The 17,035-nt window shown below is 34.8% G+C and overlaps 1 protein-coding gene, 1 non-coding gene and 1 pseudogene across 13 annotated transcripts in view; 2 read left to right on the forward strand and 1 right to left on the reverse strand.

The window, feature by feature from the left end:
• Positions 1–17,035, forward strand: part of MBD5 (methyl-CpG binding domain protein 5) — a 429,916-nt gene that overhangs the window by 231,890 nt on the left and 180,991 nt on the right. The gene's annotated exons all lie outside the window — the stretch shown is intronic.
• Positions 13,111–13,237, forward strand: LOC112313214 (small nucleolar RNA SNORA33). Its single transcript, XR_002975676.1, has one exon. It is a non-coding gene; the product is annotated as a small nucleolar RNA SNORA33 (small nucleolar RNA).
• LOC112313007 (oligosaccharyltransferase complex subunit OSTC-like) lies at positions 16,119–16,748 on the reverse strand (annotated as a pseudogene).

Genomic DNA, 17,035 nt, shown 5'->3' on the forward strand with positions numbered 1-17,035 from the left:
TACAGTATTTAAATTAACTTTTATTAAACTTTTTCTTCTTATTTTTATTGTACATTTGTTTTAACAGGCCATCTTCATGAGCTATCTTACTAGTTTAGTAGGTACACTTGGGTTTTTTCAGTAGATAATTTAATCATTAGCAAATAATGAGAATTCTAAATCATTTCCAATATTTCTCTCATTTAATTTTCTTATCTTGTTGCATTAGTTAATACTTACAGAATAATGTTAAACAAGTCTACCCTGAAAAGTTTATCATTTACTTACTTGAAATAGAAGTAGTTACTGAGCTTTATCAAATAACTTTAGTCATTTAAGGTGATAACCATATGGTTTTTTTTCTTTCTTTCCTTCCTTATTTATTTTTATTGTTGTTCAAGTACAGTTGTCTCCGTTTTCTCCCCTCACCTTCCCCCCACCCCACCCATCCCTACCTCCTACTCTCGTTCCTACCCTTTTTGGCTTTGTCCCTGTGTCCTTTATATATATTTCTTGAGGAGGCTTCCCCTATTTTCCCCCATTATCTCTGTCCCCTCTCCCCTCTGGTTACTGTCAGTTCGCTCTTTACTTCAGTCTCTGGTTATATTTTGCTCACTTGTTTGTTTTGTTGATTCAGTTCCAATTAAAGGTGAGATCATATGGTATGTGTCTTTCACCACCTGGCTTATTTCACTTAGCTTAATGCTTTCCAGTTCCATCATGCTGTCACGAAGGGTAGGAGCTCCTTCTTTCTTTCTGCTGCCTACTATTCCATTGTGTAAATGTACCACAGTTTTCTGATCCACTCATTTACTGATGGGCACTTAGGTTGCTTCCAGCACTTGGCTATTGTAAATTGTGCTGCTGTGAACATTGGGGTGCACAGGTTCTTTTGAATTGGTGTTTCAGGATTCTTAGGCTTTAATCCCAGCAGTGGAATTGCTGGGTCAAAAGGCAGTTCCATTTTTAGTTTTTTGTGGAAATTCCATACTGTTTTCTACAGTGACTGCACCAGGCTGCATTCCCACCAACAGTGTACTAGGGTTCCCTTTTCTCCACATCCTCTCCAGTTGTGTTGTTTGTTGATTTGTTTATGATGGCCATTCTGACCAGTGTGAGGTGGTATCTCATTGTGGTTTTAATTTGCATCTCTCTGATGGCTAGTGATGCTGAGCATCCTTTTATATGTCTCTGGGCCCTGTGTATGTCCTCCTTTGAGAAGTATCTGTTAAGGTCCTTTGCCCATTTTTTAATTGGGTTGTTTGTCTTCCTGGAGTAGAGTTGTGTGAGTTCTTTATATATTTTGGAGATCAGACCCTTGTCTGAGGTTTCATTGGCAAATATGTTTTCCCATACGGTTGGTTCCCTTTCCATTTTGTTCATGTTTTCTTTAGCCATGCAGAAGCTTTTTATTTTGATGAAGTCCCATTTGTTTACTCTTTCCTTTATGTCCCTTGCTCTAGGGGACATATTGTTGAAAATACTGATGCATGAAATATCTGAGATTTTCCTGCCTGTGTTCTCCTATGTTTGACTGCCTTTATTGCCTCCTATGTTGACTGCCTATGTATGTATGCCTATGTTTGACTGCCTTTATTGTTATTTTTTAAATGTGCAACCTGTAATTTATGTTTTTATTTCCTCTTTGGAGAATGATTTTTCATCCCTGCATAGTATTATTTATTCTCTTTATCTTAAGTCTATAGTTTCTAGTTTTATTGCCCTGTGATTAGTGGCTTGCCTATAAATTTTTTAATTTTAGAAGTTCAGTGAAGTCTTCTGAGTAGTATGGAATGTAATCAATTTGATAAACATTACATGGACATTCAAAGAAAACCATGTTCTCTGTTATGTAGAGATATATAAACATTCATTATAAGGTTAATTCTTTAATTTACTTCTGGATTCTTGATTTGTAAATGACTGTGTGAGAGAAGTTACTTTCCCCAAACCAACAATTATTTCCATCTTTTCATGGTCTCCTTGAATTTCACTTAGCTTTGTTTCAAATGCTATTTTTATGTATAAAAGTTCATAAAGTATATATCCCTATTGTGAATCTGTACTTGTAAATCAGTTTGAAATAATTCACTTTGCCTGTATAATACATTTTGCTTTGATTTCTACAAGGATACTTTAATGTTGCCACTTTGGCTTTTTTTTTATTTGTGTTTGCCTAAATTTTCCTTTAATTTTAACCTTTGCTCAGAAATGTTTAAAATGAGAGTCTTAAAGCACAGAATTGCTTTCCTACAACATAGAAAGCAACAAAGAATTGGATTTTGTTTTGTTTTGTTTTGTTTTGTTTTGTTGTTTGAAAAGCCCACAGGTCTTACTTTCCCAGAGAAAAAAATTGAATGATCTCACTGTTATTGTGAAAAGAAATCTGTTCTTATTTTATGTGCTCTATGTTTTACACTTCTTTTTAGAAAACATTTCCCTTTGTGTCTTTGTCTCATCTCACGTGTGCTCTGGGAAGTGAGAAGGCTTGAATTTGCCTGTATTTCTTATAGAGACAGGAGGCTCACTGTCATCATCGGTTCTTATGAAAGATGAACTCTTTTTTCAATACTTTCTGTGCTCTGTCCTTTTCTTTTTTCTTCCTATATTTAGATATACAATACCTGCCCAGTTTTTCCTGATCTTACTTTATTTTAGTTCCCATTTGGGAGTTTTACATTGTTTTTACTCTATAAGTGCTTCGTTCTTCTCTCAGGGTCATGAATAAAATTATACAGTAGTTTCCCCTGTGTATAGTGAAAGATATAACATGGTTTTACTTTCTCTCGTTTTTACATTGCTTAATTCTGTTAAATGATTATTTAATATGTGCATTGCCTTAGAACCATTTAACTTAGGCATATAACCCAAAGTTTTAATGGTTTTATTGCTCATGCTTCCTTGTAGTTAAAATATTTTGCGTTTCACAAAGTCATTTTTTTCACAATGGATGGTAAAGTTTCTAGATCCTTTCATGATTATGAAATTCTTTAATGTCTTTGGAAATGAATTTTAGAACTAGGCTAGTTTAACAATTCTCAGTAAAAATCTTTTACTTTTAAAAACTAATCGAGTATGTTCCATTGTCTTCTACTACATACAGTGTGTGAAAGAAGTCTGATGTGAACCTGACTCTTTTCATTTTAGGTATTTTTTTCTGCTGAGACCTATATAGGGTTCTGTTTTTCCTTTTATTTTAATTTCTTTAAGTTCATTAGTGTCACAAGGATTTATGTGTGTCTTTTTTGCCTAAGTTTGAGTAAATCCTTTCAGTTTGAAAATTCATATTTCCTTTTATATCAGGAAAATTGCCAGTATTATTTCCTTGATTATTGTTTCCCTTCCATTTACCATCTTATCACCTACTGACATTCTTTTTAGGTTGGACCTCCTGGGCATGTCCTCTGTATTAGTCAGGGTTTTCCAGAGGACCAATGGGATGTATACATGTATGTATATTTGGAGGACAGGCTCATGCTGTTGTAGCAGCTGGCATGTCTGCAATTGTAAGCCAGGCCAGCAGGCTGAAAATTCCAGCAGGAGTTGATATTGTAATCTTGCATTCCAAGGCAATCTAGAGACAGAATTTTTTTTCTCCTTGGGACCTTAGTCTTTCCTCTAAAGGCCTTCAAGTGATTGTATGAGGACCCATCCACACTGCCAGTTTTCTGCTTTACGCAAAGTCTGTTGAGCTAAAATTGCCTCCACAGGAACATCTAGATTGGTGTTTGACCAAACAGCTGTGTGCTGCAGCCTAGCTAAACTGAATCACATTCCCTGAATCACTTTCTCTTTGTCATTTATTGTTCCTTCCTTTTAGTTTGAGTTCTAAGACAGTTTTTCAAAATAGCCATCCTAAAAACACCTGTTTGATGCTTGTAGCATTTATTGCTTTTTATAAATTTGGTAATTACATTTTTCATTTAAAAGGAATACTTTTGATTTCATATTTTCCTGGTTGCAAGATTTTCTCATACTTTTATTGAAAATATGTTTTCATTTAAAATGTATCTAAGACACTGATATATTTATTTGCTTCTTTAATTGTTTATTTTGAAAAATTTCAAAGCTACAGAAATTTTCAAGAATAGTTTACTATTATACTTTTCACCTAGGTTGATCAGTTTTTACCTTTTGCCATATTTGGTTTATTTCTCACATATGTACTCATTACTTGTTATTATTTGGCTAAACTATTTGAAAGTAAGTTGCAGACCTTACGATTTTTACTTAAATATTTCAGCAGGTATTTTCTAAGAGCAGGACCTTCTTTGACATGACTTTAAACTGGTATTGAATTTAGAAAATGCAACATCGATATACGTTGTCATCTCATATGCACTCTATATCAAGTTTTACCAATTGTTTCAATTTTTGTAACAATTTTTTCTCCAGCCTACAATCCAGTCAAGAATTACACATGACTTTTAGCTGCCATGTAAGAAATTTTTTGAAGTGTTTTGCTCTTTCTTGATGTAAATCTGTTTTATATGGAAACATTTGATTTGACTTCTGAATATGAGCCTCTTCTTCTCATATGTGATGATTTTTCTTTGTTTTCTCATCGTCAAGAACAATTCCATATGTATCCATTATCAGGAGTTCAAAATTTTTGGTAAAGATTGCATTAGTCCTTTCAAAAAAAATTAAACCCAGGGAAAGGAAAGGGAAAGTTTGTCTTCTCTCTATTTTTAATATGCTCAGTTTAGGTGCTGTTGGCCTGTAATTCAGAAAACAGTTGTGTCTGCCTTTCTTTAGCATCACTCTTACAGCATGATTTTCAGTTGTCATTCCCAGTATTTATAGAGCATTATGTTAAGCGCAGTTGAGAATACAAAATAAGTGTAGGGTCAGATTGAATGGACAATAATTATATAAGTGAGGCAGTTAGAGAGCAGTTATGAGACATGGTAAGAACTTAAAGTTCAAAGCCTTGGGACTGAAAAGATGGATAAATTTCAAACATAGGAAAAACAGTCTTACTGAGATTTGAGGGCTGACACACATCATTAAAATTTGACTATAGTATGACACTATGAATAATTTTATAAAACTCATTTCTTTACTTGAATTCTACCAAAAAAAAGGCATATATATGTATAAACTGTTCAGTTTATTCAAGCTGTTAATTCTGTCCTAAAGTTGTTTTTAATATTGTTATTTTTTATAGCTACTGTATCTGTAATTATGCCCCCTTTACGTTCAAAATGTCTTTTCTTCGTTTTCTTCATCAGTCTTGCTAGAAATTAATGTACATTACTATCTTCAGCATTTCTCTTCTTTATTATATTTACTATTTTTTAATTGAAATGATTGATTCTAATCTGTTTTATAATTCAGTAAAAGAATTTTGGGCAATGCCTTTATTACTGTTTTAACCAATTGAGCAAGGTGTTTGAATTCAGGTTGGTTGTAGAATTTGCATAAACTAAAATCACCTTTTTAGTGTACAGCTTTGGCAAATGTACACGTTATTTAACCACCATCATGGTCAAGGTGTAGAACCTCCATTACTGAACAAAAAACTACCTTGTACCTGTTTGTAGTCAAGTCTTTCCTTAGCTCCAGTCCTGGCAACCAATGGTTTGTTTTCTGTGCTTTTCCAGAGTGTCATACAGGTATAATCATATCACATGTAGCCTTTTGGTTTTGTTTTCTTTCACTTAACCCAATGCATTTGAGAGTCATCTGTATTGTTACATGAATCAGTGATTCCATTATAAATCAGAGGTCTGGTCTATGTGATTCTGAATCTTTGACAGGTTTTGAGGTTTAGTATGTCATCATTTTTCATGAATGGTCTAATGTGTGCTTGAAAGGAATTCTCTTTTTTTTGGTACAGGGTTCTATATATAGCTGTTAGTAAAGCTTATTAATTGTGTTGTTCAAATCATCTACAATCTTATTTTCTTTTGGCTTGTACTTGCCTAGAATAGATTTTTCATTCTTCTTTACTTTCATACCACTGAATCGTTTGGGTTTTCTCTGTTAATATATTTAAGTATATTTCAGTTTTTCTTTTTCAATTAGTATATTTTCAATTCCAAGAATTTTTGTTGTGTTTTTTATATACATCTATTCTGGTCTTTCCTTTTGATTTTGTTTCATACTTTCTAGTTCTTTTTTATGGATGGTATTTATTCCTTTGTTTATTTTGTCAATCATAAACTTATTTTTTAAGATGACGTCTGACTGCCCTGTGTATGTATTTGTTCCTGATACTTATTTTTTCTTTTTTAACTTTACATAACCTTCCAATCGTTAAGATTATTTTACTTCCTTTCTTCACTTTAATTTTCCTCATGTGCTTTGGAAATTATTTTGCAGACTCGTCTTGAAGGGAAACCCTTTTTCTCGTTACTGTCTTCTGGGTATGCTAATCATGGAGGCAGTGGGTGGCTCGGCCTGTGTTTCCAGAGGCAGGCTCTGTCTGCATCCTCTGACCTGGGATTATATAACCTTTAGCTCTTAAGAGCTTTTTCAGTCTCTCTTCATAGTTTAAGGAATCACTCCTTGGTGCAGATTTTACCCACTAAGACTAGATGAAGTCTTTTGCCAGGTGGTTCTTTTTAATCTGCACTGCTACACAATATCAACAACCCCTGGTGTTTCTGAGTGTTACCAAACCTGGAACCAAACACATCTACACTATCAGCTTACTTATTACTTTGTGTTCAGTTACACGGGGATTTTTATTTTTAGTACTGGTATATCTTCTAATTTTTCCCTCTCTACCTTATCTATAATCACTAAATATCTGAAATAGAGAAGACTCTAAAATATATATTCCCCATGCTCTCTGACCTACAAGTCCTAGCAATATAGTTTTCCCATAAGAATTTGGAAATTAGTATATGAATCTTTGTCAAAGCCATCATATTTGGTATATATATGTAGATTCATTCTTCTGCTTGGTAATGCACAGATCTGCTATCAAAACAAGAATATGAACACCAACTCATATCTCAGAGGCATGACTTCTAGACTCCAATTGAATGGATTCAACTTGTGACATTGGTATTTTCTTCTCGTGTGACTCAACTTTTCTAAGCCTTTTGTTTCCTCATCTGTATTTATGAGTTTGTGTCTACCTCATAGACATCTATAAAGGATTAAATATGGAAATATATAAAACACTAGCATACTATGTGACTTACAATAAGCCCTCAATGAACGTTAGCTGTTATTTATATAGTGGAGTTGCATGATATGCCCATTTAAGTGTATAAACTCACCCGTAGTCATTCTCTTCTGTGAAATACGTGCAGGATAAAATTATATTTTAGGTATATACCTAGTATATGTGACACATTCATTGTACTTTGAAGTTAAATATTACCAAGGTTGTTAAATCCTCTGCACTATGTATTTATTAACATCTGATGGGTGTTATAAATTATCTTCAAAGTTAATTTTGACTACTATGTATTTTTTTCTTACAGACCAACTTTAAGACAACCTCCTCATCAGATATAACGGTCATTAGTTATCTCTACTCATGTGCATTTATGACAGGCATTGATAATTACATATAACATTGCAATAATAGAAAATCATTTGATCTGAGAATCAGAAGATCTGGATTCAGGTCTGACCTCTGCCAATCTCTGGAGGTGGGATTTTTATCCAGTTGCATCACCTCTGAACCTCAGTCTCTTAATTGGTAAAACACAGATAATAATGTCCACATACCAGATGTTTTTCAAGATTAAACAAAATAAGGTATGAGAATGCAATCTATAAACTGTAGAGAGCTCTACAGAAGTAAGCTGTGATTGCTTGTCTTCATTAGAGGCTGTAGGGAGCTTATATGGAAACAGGGAGTCCTGTGCCTGGAAAGATATTTTCAACTGCAGTCCTCCCGTACATCTTGTAATAATGAAAAACTCCCAGTGAAGATTCTGTGTTTCTTAGGTAATGGCAGTGAAGTAAATACACTTTATCTAGTATTTGTGTATGACAGTTTAACTGCTGAGACCAAAGTTTTAGACTCCTTTGCTTTTTCAAACACAGCATACAATATTTAGTTCTTAGCAAGCTGATGTATAAGAAATCCTAATTTTAGTTCTGAAGTCAGTTGAGCTGGCATTTTCTTCCCAATCAGATAGTTATTACCTACCTTTAATGGACTCTCCTGAACAAACCTAAGAGTCAAGCTGTTTATCCTTAGTTGATTCCCCTTTTTTGAGTCACAAGAAAGGTGTTCCTCACCTAAATCTCCAATACAGTTTTCCCCTTCCTCCTGCAGACTCAAATGTAGCAGAAACTCCTGTAAGTGGAACATAAGTTTTACTTCATTCTTGCTAGAGCAGAACACATTTAAGGCAAAATTGCTTTTGTATTCTACTGTTTTACTGAATTCATTCGTCAGTGCTAGTAGTTTCTTATGGAATCTTTGGGGTTCTCTATGTATGGTATCACATGATCTGCAAATATTGATAGTTTTATTCTTCCTTTCCAATTTGAATGCCTTTCATTTCTTCTTCTTGTCTGACTGCTGTGGCTAGGACTTCCAGTACTATGTTGAATAAGAAAGGTGAAAGCAGACACCCCTGTCTTCTGTTCCGTCTTCAGGGGAACACTTGTAGCGTTTGCCCATTGAGTATGATGCTGGAAGTCAGCATATATGGTCTTTTATGTTTAGGTATATTCCCTCTATTCCCACTGTGCTGAGAGTTTTTATCATAAATAGGTGCTGGATTTTATCACATGCTTTTTCTGCATCTGTTGAATGATGTGATCATATGGTTTCTATCCTTCATTCTGTTTATGTGAAGTATCACATTTAATGATTTGTGAATGTTGTACCAACCTTGCATCAAACTAAAAAGTTTTTGCACAGCAAAGGAAACAAACCATCAACAAAATAAAAAGACAACCCACTAAATGGGAGAACATATTTGCCAATATATCTGATAAAGGGTTAATATCCAAAATTTATAAAGAACTTATAAAACTCAATACCAAAAAAACCCACAATCTAATTAAAAAATGGGCAGAGAACCTGAATAGACACTTCTCCAAAAAGGACACACAAATGGCCAATAGACATATGAAAATTGCTCAATGTCACTAATCATCAGAGAAATACAAATTAAAACCACAATGAGATCTCATCTCACACCTGTCGGAATGGCTGTCATCAATAAATCAATAAACAAGTTCTGGCAAGGATGTAGAGAAAGGGGAACCCTTTTTCACTGTTGGTAGGAATTCAGATTGGTGCAGCCACTGTGGAAAGCAATATGGAGTTTCCTTAAAAAATTAAAAATGGAACTGCCTCATAACCCAGTGATTCCATTGCTGGGAATTTATCCAAAGAAAGCCAAAACACTAATTTGAAAGAATATAAGCACCCCTATGTTTATTGCAGCATTATTTACAATAGCCAAGACTTGGAAGCATCCCAAGTTTCCATCAGTAGATGAGTGGACAACACAACTATGTTACATTTACACAGTGCAATACTACTATGCCATAAAAATAAGAAAATTTTATCCTTTGCAACAGCATGGATGGACCTGGAGAATATTATGCTAAGTGAAATAAGACAAAAACCATATGATTTCACTCATATGTGGAATCTAATGAACAAAGTGAACTAACAAGCAAAACAGAGACAGACTCATAGACAGAGAGCAGGCTGACAGCTCTGGGGACGAGGGGGTTGTTGGAGGGTGGAGGGATCAAGCAGAAAAGAAAAGGGACTCATGGGTAAGATAACAGTGTGGGTATTGCCTGGGGCTGGATGGGGGAGGGAAGAAGGGAGTGGGTGCAGGTGGAAATAAGAGCAATAAATGTTAATGGAAAAAATACAATAAAAAACAAACTATTAAAAAATAAAGTAAAATTGCTGCTTCTGGAAGCCAAGTAAAAAGTTAGGATGTAATCTTATAGCTCTACTCAGCTGCTTTTTAACATCTTTCCTTCTTAACTGTCTTCTTAATTTTCCACACAAGGTTTAAAGTTCAAACAATATTAAAAAGGTATTCACTGAGTATCTTGCTTCTGCCCATGTCCCCGTCTCCACCCACCACTACTCCCCTCTAGTCAAAGCTATTACTAGTTTCTTGTGTATCCTTCTGGTGTTTCTTCATACACACACACTTTAAAATGTAGGTGGATATAGATACGGATATATTCTCACCTTTCTTACCCAAATAATAGCATACTATATAAATAATGCTATATATATAGTATGCTGTTATTTATATACATTATATATAGCACAGTATATATATGGCATGCTATATAATATATACAGTATAAGTATAAGATATACTGTATATAGTATAGTACATATATATACAATATATATAGCATACTATATATTTATTGTTTACACTCTCCTTATTTTATTGAATAGTTTCTGTTGGAGTTTCCCTTTGTTTTTGCTTGAATGTCAATACATAGAGAACTTCTTTATTTCTGTTTAGAGCTGGGTGGTATTCCATGGAAAGTATGCGCCATAGTTTATTTAATCAGCCTCTCAAGGAGAAATACTTGAGTTGTTTTCACTCTTTCCCTGATACAAACTGCTACAGTGAAAAACTTTGCATGTTGTCATTTAGTACATATGGGGATATCTATAGGATATATTTTTAGATGTAGGATTACTCAATCAAAGAGAAAATGCATTTTTAAAAACATTTCTTTATTATTCTGACCACCTCAGAACAACAGAGTGGGGGTATGGGAATGGAGCCTGTTGGTGGAATTGTGCACAGTCCTGCATTTGGTCCGGGCGTCATCACTCCCATGTCTTGTGTCTTTGGACAAGTCAGTCCCCCTCTTGTGGACTGTACTAGTGTACTCCTCTGCAAAAATGGCAGAACACCTGACTGGTGTGGCTCAGTGGATTGAGTGCCAGCCTGCAAACCAGAGGGTCGCTGGTTCGATTCCCAGTCTAGGGCACGTGCCTAGGTTGCGGGCCAGGTCCCTGGTAGCAAACTCGTGAGAGGCAACCACACGTTGATGTTTCTCTCCCTCTGTTTCTCCCTCCCATCCCCTCTCTAAAAGTAAGTAAATAAAATCCTTTAAAAAATAAAAATACACATAAAGAAATAGGAGAATAGTCTCCATCTCAATTGGGTAATGATCCAGTTAGATGAGAAATGGGTGGGAATCGTCAGCACTGCTCACCATTAAGGCACTGTGATTATTAACCTGATAATGACCACAACCCTGATTCCCACATGCTAGGCCCACTTGCTTTTATTTTTTTAATTACCATTCAGTAAAACTGGCTTTTTCTTTCCTTTAATGTAGTCTTCTATAAATTTTAACACATGCCTAGATTTGTGTAACCACCACCATAATCTGGATGCCAAATAGTAAATGCACTTTTAATTTTAATAAATATTGGCTGTTCACTCTCCGTAAAGATTGCACAGCCTCACTGAACTCCCCGCAACAGTGTGTGAGTGATTTTTCCTCCCAGCCTTGGCAGAAGATGGAGTTGGTGGTTTGTTTGCTGTGACTGTTTGTTTGTTATAGTATTCCCCGTGCAGAGACATAGGCAGTGGACTAGTGCTGTCCCAGCTGTCCGGTCCTTCTTCTCTTGATTAAAGTTGCTTAAGCCTAAAATCTGAAGCTTATAAAGAAAAATAAATATTAAACAAAGGCCTTGTGTTTTAATCACAATTTAAAGCAGCTACTTTCCCCATCTGCTCCTGAAACAAATAGACAGCTCAGTTTATAGCATTCTGTCATTTTGAATAACTAAGGAATAACTGAAGGGAAGCAGAAAAAGTGGTCTATATCGTGGTTAGATACCTTTGAGATGTTAACTGTTCTTCACCAAATGTTCACAAGTTCAGATATACATGTAACTTCTCTTTTCTGCCTCCTACCCATGTAAAAGCATTTAGATATGAAAGCATGATTAAGAAGATCTTACCATTTAGTATTTTCATTTGTAAACTTAATAAAGAAGGAATGGTGTTAAGATAGTATTGACATAAGAAAATTCAACTGAAGTGTTTGAAACATTTTCTTTCTTTACTGTAAATATAAATTGCCCATACATAACCAAAATAGCACTGCCATTTACTAGGTTTGGCAACCACTGGCCTGCCAGCCTAATTCAATCAGCAGGCTTGTATCATATGTCTCACATAATCTTTCAAAATTAGGATATTTTACATTAAAATCCAAATTTCTGGCTTCACTTGAATAATCAGAGTATCTGTCCACAAATGCCCATAGTATCCTACTCATGGGGTATCACTGTAATTTACTACATTCTTATACATGGCCTCTCCACTCATTTCGTTTGTACTTATACTTCAGAATACTATATAATTTAATTAAAGTTTTAATAAGCCTTAACATCAGCAAACACTTGTTTTTTAAACTTTTGTTTTAGTCCTCACTCAAGGATACATGTATTGATGAGAGAGAGGGAGAGGGAGAGAGATGTGAGAGAGAGGCATTGATCTGTTGCCTCCCCCCACACCCTGACCATGGACACAACATGCAGCCTTTTGCTGTACAGGACAAGGCTCCAACCAGCCAAGCCACCTGGCCAGGCACAAACACTTGTTTTTATTACCAGTGTTTTCAGATTTCCGCATAATGTTTAGCAATAATATTTCAGTAAAAAATTTACAATTATCATGATAAAAGTATTTGTTCTTAAAAAACATGGAATCTTAACTGGTGGCTTTTCCTTCCATGTATCACTTCCCCCCCTGACCCCCACATGCCCAGGGGCCACCCTCCTGGCATTACCACATTCTGGGGTCATTGGGGGGAGGGAGGTGGGGCTCAGACTATCCTGTGGTCTTGAGATTCTTATTTTTGCATATATAATCCATCCTGTACAAGTAGCTAACTTTGTAAATGCTGTGTCTTTCCCCTGCCCCCGTGGCTGCTGCTGTAAATAAACTGCATCTCCCATTGGCTGGAAAAAAAAAACGTGGAATCGGACATTTAATTTAATGGTTGAACTAGTTAACATAGAGATTTTTTTCTCCTTTTAATAAATGAACATATTTTCTTACTGTCTTGGAAAACTGTCATTGACTTTTATCACTTTCCAAATGATTCTTGATTTCTTCATGTAATTGATTATTCTATATTTATGTCATTTGATTTCTAATATATATCTTTAAAAAAATTTTAATTGCAAAGCCAGCTAATAAGTCTGCTGACCTGAATGTGTATCTGCAGGAATTTAGAGAATGCTGGCAATAGTAAAGCCATGTTATCCTTAAAGACACTGAGGTCATTAAGGTCCCTAAAAATGGCTACAGGGGGAAAAAACACCTTCAGTTGCTGAGAAATGTTACACCAAGGTTAATCAGAGTCATGATCATATTTCCTTTGCACTTCAGTCCCTGAGCTGACTGACTAACCGTGTAACTTCCCATTGATTTTCATCTTCCATACTTTGTAGACCACTGTTTGTTTAGATAATGTTAATCACTTATTCACCCAGCACCATACATTCTCTGCATTCAAGTCTCTCATGGTGTAAAATCTCTCTTCCATATTGAAGACGATGGACACCACTTTCCTTGTTAACACTGATGCAGAACTATGGAATGCTTTGTTATGAGCACATCTAATTAAGGTTTACATCTGCGTTGAAAAAGAATTCGATGAATCTGGTTCTACTCATTTTTAGAATAAAAAGACTTTTATCATTTTTTCTATATTGTTATTGTTGTTATGTGAGAATAATTGCCACCAGGACAAGGAGTCTAAATGAAATAGGAACTGAAGATATGATAGATAGTGGGGACATGGGAGTGGAAAGGGAAGTTTTAATAGGACTTTATCATGGAAAGTATTAAACTGAAAGCTATTTAAATGTTACAGTTTTAACTGTGGTAATAACAAAGAATGAATGACATTTTTGTTTTCTTTTTTTTGTAATTTCTAACACAGTTGACAGCACAATATGAATGTTACCCTTCATGTTTAATTTTCTAGCATGCTTTTAAAGAGGTGCCTTTTTGGGGGGGATATATATATATATATATATATATATATATCAGAGAGCCCTGACTGTTGTGGCTGGGTTGGTTGGGCATCATTCAGCAAAGCAAAAGGCCCCCGTTTGAATCCTAGTCAGGGTACATGCCTGGGTTGCAGGTTCAGTCTCTGGTCAGGTCACGTGCGAGAGGCAGCTGATTAATGTTTCTCTCGCACATCGATGTTTCTTTCCCTCTCTTTCTTCCTTCCGTCCCCTTTCTCTAAAAATAAATAAATAAAATCTTTTTTAAAATATTCAAGAATTTTTTTCAATTTTTCCAGTGGTCTCTCCAATTATTTGATATTTAAATCACTTTCCTTGGTGCACCCAAAAAATAAATAAATAAAATATTTTTTAAATATTCAGAAAATTTTTTCAGTGGTGTCTACAGTTATTTGATATTTAAATTGCTGTCCTTTGGTGCACGCATTGAAACATAATCTTCACAGATTTTTCCCTATTTCACTTTCAACTTGTCTGACTGCTTTTTGTGTGATTTGAGAAGTACTTAAATACTACTTTCATTAACCTCATGAAATTCCACATTTTTTGAATATTGACTTTGAGGCAATTTGAATTGTATTATTTATAGCCATAAGTAGCTTCCCAAAGGAACAGGTACATTTACAGAATCCAATGATTAAGGAGAGACCAACCAACGAAACTTTGGTCACAATGTGTGAATGCAGGGTTTGGTACTGAACCAGGAAGAATACATTATATGAGTAGGGAACAATTAGTGAGTGATGCACGCATCAGTGTTTTTTGCTCTGAGAACTTTTCCGTCGGTGACAGATATTTAGATAATGGCAACTCCCTGTTTTATCTTTAGTCTTCTGGATATGGAACTGTGGCTTTCTGGGTGGCAGATTCTGAGGCTTTTTGAGTTTAACATGATAGCTTCCCCATCTCTTGTAAACTCATCAACTATAATATTTTATTAAAAGTCATAAATTTCTATGTGTATAAACTTCAGACTTTGAAAAAAACCTAATTGATTGCTATAAACTAATGAGATGGAAATTCATTCATAGTATTGACCATACTGGGCTGCCAGTATTGACAGTGGTATTTATTTACCATGAATACTATTCTACTAGCCAAAAAATATATTTTTCTATGTAATAGATATTAGACAAAAGAATGTAGTACGCATTGACTCATTATTGCATTACAGTAGAAGCCCCAACCACAGATCCATACCTGGGAAAACGAAGCTCTGATGACAGGACCAGATGAACCATAGGTGCAGTTAACCACTCACTGCAGGGATGTATTTAGTACAATCAATCACAAGTTAATTTTTTAGAAATGAGTTTTGAAGTAGAAATAATAAAAAGAAAAAACAGTTTAATGATCACATTAATCGTCAAATGATATAAACACAGGTTAAATGTCAGAATTTTTAAAATTCTGACATTTATTTTTCATAGAGTTTTGAATAATGCTAAGAAAAGACTTCTGGGTTTCATATATATATATTATATTTTATAATATAAAAACTTATAATATATATATAAAATATATATATTATATATAAATATTAAGTTCTGTAATTTGGAAATAAATCTCATTCTAACCTGAAGTGATTGTTTTCCCTTGTGAATTTGTAGAAGCTTTATTTTCCATCTTGCTTCCTTGACAAATAATTTTGTACCAACTTTGAAAAACTTTTCAGCTATTTTCAGAAACTTATTTTTTTATTAGAAAAGTTCTTTATTTCTGCTCCTTTCATATACCTTATTGCTCAGGAAACAGTCTTATATACATATCTGAAATAATATCCTGCCATACACTCTGTTTAAAGGCAAAGCACCGTAGATGAAGCTGTCCAGAGTTCTCAGCTTATGGGATTTTAAGCTAAGAACTTGCTTCCTGAATTTCCATTAATTTCTGAAAGTCAGAAATGTCATCTCCAAAAAATGTTAAGAGGGTTGTAAAAACTAATCACTCTATTCAATATTATAGGTTTATAAATGGAGTATATTTTCTTTAAGAAATTAAAAACTGAGGGAAAAAATGCCACTTAGCATCATTTGTTTGTCAGTTTAGGTCAGCAGGAAAAAAGTGCGATAAACTTTTGTCTTTGATACCAAGAAGATATTCTAGTCCAAGCTTTAATATGCTTCCCATGTTTTCTACTAGATGTTTCTTTTTCTATTGCTCTTCATCCTTTTCCATGTATCATAGCAGAGGATTGGTTCAGCCTTTAAAACTTCAGTGACAGGAACAAATCTAGTATCCACAGATTTCTTCTCAAAAGGGACTCTAACCCATAAGATAGCCCGGCAGTTTCATTCTCATGAATACTCTAGGCATGATAAAACTCAGTAGGACACAGACCAACCCAATGAACAGGAGAAGAAATCTATTGAGTTTTGAAGTGTTTGGAGCATCAGATCAGTCTAGGATTATGAAACCTAAACCTCCCATTATAAGCAGGAAGCTGGATGCAAGTCCATCCATAATATACTGTCCATTTACTCTCTAGGCCAAGACTGGTCTCTGATACCCATGTTCATTAGTCATATAGCCAACACTTGGAGGTTCAACAATAACATCATAAATTATTACTCTGGTGATAAGAAATTAAGACTCCACCACCAGAGTGTACCTCATCATGGCTGAGGGCACGTGCACTCAGGGCAGCTTCTTCAGCTTTGGGTTGGAGCATCCCAACACTAAAGGTGAGACTCGGTACAAAGTCTCCATGCAGGTGGTGGCAAGGACAGCTCTTAGTCTCCTATTTTCAGAAGTTTATTTAAATCTCATATTGTTATTGAACTCCTTTCATGCTTAAACTTTTCCAACCAAACTGTAAGCCTCTTGTAATCCATCATACTCTCCACTTTCTACTATAGTGGCTTGCTAATAGTAGATGTGGCCAAAATTTTATTTCATTTGATTGATAAACTCACTCTTCCAGAATAAGAAAATTTAACTTGACTCCTATTTAATGGTTGGTACATTGCTGTCAAAAAACTAAGCAAAGCCTTTATAGCAAACAGTAACCATTATTCCCATTACTAAACTTACAATGAGTTCTTATTCCCTTATGAGGGAAAGATGATGACA

This window comes from Desmodus rotundus, chromosome 2 (assembly GCF_022682495.2).
Source record: "Desmodus rotundus isolate HL8 chromosome 2, HLdesRot8A.1, whole genome shotgun sequence".
Lineage (NCBI taxonomy): Eukaryota > Metazoa > Chordata > Mammalia > Chiroptera > Phyllostomidae > Desmodus > Desmodus rotundus.